Below are 3,759 nucleotides of genomic sequence, written 5' to 3'. Positions count from 1 at the left end.
GCCATGGCGAAGGCTTCCGCCTTTTCCTTTGTCTTTTTTTGCCTTTCTTTCTTTTCCTCATATTCCCTACCATAATAGACTGTCTGAGCCAGTTGTAACAGAGTATCTAAAGACTGATGTCGTCCATACGCCTGTTTTAATAGCTTACGGCGGATATCTGGAGCCGACTGAGTGAGAAATCTATCCTTTAAGATCACTTTTCCCTCTTCACTTTCGGGATCAATCTCAGTGAATCTGCGAAGGCCTTCTCTCAGTCTGTCTAGGAATTTACCAGGAGCTTCCTTCTCCTCCTGTTCTATATCTGCCAATTTGCCATAGTTTAAAGGCTTAGAATGTGCCTGCCTAAGTCCTTCAAGAATACATCTAACAAAATGACTCTGATCCCATCTTCCTTTAGCTGTGTTGTAGTCCCAGTCTGGTTCTATAGTTGGGACCACCTGATTCCCAGTGGGGAGGGCCGCTATCTCGTTCTCCCTCTTCCCTACTGATTCATTACGAAGCCATTCATCTCCATAAGCAACCGCTTTTCCCAAAACTCGAGTCTTTGACTCAGGAGTCAGCGTTTGTCCCAAGATATCACATCCTTCCAAGTGAGGTCATAAAGCAGAGTAACACCTTTAAAAGCTCTAATATATTTTTCTGGGTCCTCTAAATAGTATCTCCCAGATCCTCCTTGATTCTTTGTATTTCTTAATAAGAGAAAGGCTTATTAACTCTCACAGACTGATTATTTCTCCCAGTGGGTGTTTCATAAAGAGGCAACAGCTTGTATGGCTGTTCCTCAGTCTCTCTGGCTGCTCTGCGCATATGATCCCAGGGATAGATTGGAGAAACCTGTTTTTACTCTTCTCTTTGTCTCCTGTCCTCCATCTCATCTCTTACTTCGATGGTCTGAGTTTCTACTGAAATCAGAGAAGTCTGAGGTCGTACTGAGACAGGAGTTGTTTGGACCTCCATGTGGGCAGTTTGAATCCCAGTTTGGAGTCCCCGGTATGGGGGCGAAGTAAGAGGACAGGAGGGAGCTGAAGGTTTCACACCCAAATCTATACCCTTAGGACATAAGTCTGGCATATTTCGCAGAGAGAAAAAGGGCAACACATATGCTACTTCTACCCATTTCCCTTGTTCCTTACAGAACCGGTCTAATTGTAGAACAGTATTATATTTAAGAGACCCTCCAACTGGCCACTGTTCGCCGTCCTCCAATGGATACCGTGGCCATGCAGTATCACATAGGAAGACCAGGTGTGTCTTCTTTAAGCCCTGGGGATCAAATCTATCCCAGTTTTTCAGGATACAGTTCAAAGGAATGAGGCTGGAGTTGTTAGCTCCCATCTGTAAGAGAGAAAAAAAGCGACCAGCGCCATTTTTTCTACCGGAGGCGTCCCTCCCTGCTCTAGATGGGGGTGTAGACAGACATTACACCAAAAGCTTTTCCTTCCTGGTCGGACTTAGTCTGTCCCTTACCGACACAGGCGCCGTACTCGTCCCTCCCGGTTCTACCACCGAGATGGGGTGGGGATGTACCAGGGTAGACTTGATAGCATCCCTACTTGACATCCAGCTCTTCACCTTTAACCTTGCTTGCCTCTGATGTCACCCGGGGTGAATCAGAGTAACCTTCCGGAATGCCTCCCAAGCTAAGACTACTAGGGGAAACATTCGTCACCTGAGTGCCTGTGCACATCCCTGAGTATTTCCTGACCACAATAAGACTGACACGAACATAAAACTGACATGTTCTTTCCAAGCATCACCACACCAGTATAACAGCCTCCTCTGATCCACTAAGACCGGCGTTACCAAAGAAAAAAAACCCATTGCAGTCCCAATCTGAGTAACCTTTAACCTCAGAGATGTTCTGGGAGCTAGAACTCCATCTAGCTTCTGAACTTTCGATTCCTAGTGAGGCTAGGCGCTTTCTTGACTACCAATCCAAGTTTGGGACCTAAGCCACAGTACACAGTAAGTATAGATCACAAGTCCCTTGAAAGTCTATGATCCAATAGATTAGGTTAGTACTTCTAATTCCCAAGGAGTTATGAAATGGCCGAAGAGACCAAAAAGTTTGACCGAGAAAGGAGAGTTCGGTCCACACACTTTGCCCATTTCTGGTCGGTTCCCAAAGGAGACATTGGGTGCCTCTTGGCATTGGCCGGTCGGTGTAACGCCCCGACAGGTTTCTGCCATAAGCCATATGAGATCACCGTGGAACCACAGAGTAGGGCTCCTTACTTGCTTCACGCAGGGCATGCCATTCATTCACACAAGCACATGGTAGAGTTAGTAAAGCACAGCAGAAAACGTATTCGCTAAGAGAACAAAGAACTAAAGCTCCAAGCATCCTTACCTTGTCCTGAAGGATCCCGGACGAGCCCCCAAGATGAAAGGTTGTTGTTGAATCACGCGAATACACCGGGATTCTTGGCCCCCGGAGGAGAAGAATTCAATCCAGGGCCAGAGACGAGGCTTGATCGCTCAGAGCTTTTGTGTAATAAAGTTTTATTAAAGTATAAAGGAGATAGAGAAAGCTTCTGACATAGGCATCAGAAGGGGGTAGAAAGAGTACCCGCTTGCTAGTGTTAACAATGAAGTTATATAATCCAAAGAATATCTGGAGGTTGTAAAGACCTCATCAGACCTATTCCCATAATTTACATTTTAAGATAACACTGTCCTCAGGCAAGATACATCCTTGTAAAGACCAGGTCTACTCCCATAATTAACATTTTAAGATAACAGAAGGTTGAATCCAAAGACTGTCCTTAGGCAGGATACATTATTGGTATATAATCCTAAGGAATGTGGAGAAAGAAAAAAAGTTTGTCCTTTCTTCCTCCTTGAGAATTCCAGACCCCTCTCTCCTTGGGGACCCCTAGACTCCCTATCAACCTGCCTAGGAAATGACTCTCTCATTTTCAGTTCAGTTCAGTTCAGTTGCTCAGTCAAGTCCAACGCTTTGTGAGCCCATGGACTGTAGCACGCCAGGCCTCCCTGTCCATCACCAACTCCCAGAGTTTACTGAAACTCATGTCTGCCGAGGACCAGCCCCGGCTGATCCAGGGTATTCGAAGGGGAGACGGCGTCGGCGACCTATTCAAATGGTAATTAGAGATATAAAGAGTAATAGAATGAGGATAGCTCAGTAGGAAAATTCAGTGGAGAAAAGAGGCTGAGTAGCTTGGATTACGCGGAAAATCAATATAACCCGTGACACCAGGTTAGTTCTGACCACGGAGGCCGCAGGCGCCCTCTCGAATAGCGGAAGGTGCCCCACCTTAGACACCTTCTCGAGTGGGTCTTAGAAGCCCAGGCAAATAAGTGGTCGCAGAGGATATCCACGCTCCAGATGGAGACTTCAGCCGGAAGTTAAAGGAAAGAATGACATGGGGAGACCAAACATTGGTGAGCAAGGCCCGTAGCTTTATTTTTAACAGGGATTTATATACCCTAAGCTACACATAGAGGATAATAGGGGATGCAAAGTCAGCAGTTTTTGATCCTTATCAAAAATCAGGGTTTCTTTCCTGCAAATTTATTGTATACAAATGGTTTAGGTGATTTACATCATCTTCTGGCCAGAAGGCCTACTAACATTTTATGACTCTTGACAAGGACTTATCAACAAAGACTTATTTTCTCTAAGAGTAATTATTTTAAGGTTTGGCGCCATCTTCCAAAGATAAAATTGCATTCCTATAGGGTGGATGTGTAATGGGTTTACAACAAAGGAAAGAATTTATTACCTTAAGGGTCTAA

At 45.2% G+C, this 3,759-nt stretch overlaps 1 long non-coding RNA gene across 1 annotated transcript; it reads right to left on the bottom strand.

Moving 5' to 3' along the window:
- Positions 1 to 693: 693 nt before the first annotated feature.
- Positions 694 to 3,279, bottom strand: LOC147350074 (uncharacterized). Its single transcript, XR_015149158.1, has 2 exons — positions 2,351 to 3,279; positions 694 to 1,335 (listed from the first exon to the last, which is right to left on the bottom strand). It is a non-coding gene; the product is annotated as an uncharacterized LOC147350074 (long non-coding RNA).
- Positions 3,280 to 3,759: the final 480 nt, after the last annotated feature.

This window comes from Bos grunniens, chromosome 20 (genome assembly GCF_055505025.1).
Source record: "Bos grunniens cultivar Pamir isolate PY7600 chromosome 20, Bosgru_T2T1.0, whole genome shotgun sequence".
In the NCBI taxonomy this organism is placed as follows: domain Eukaryota; kingdom Metazoa; phylum Chordata; class Mammalia; order Artiodactyla; family Bovidae; genus Bos; species Bos grunniens.
The sequence above is the reverse complement of the archived record's forward strand: the minus strand, read 5'-3'. Positions and strand labels throughout refer to the sequence as shown.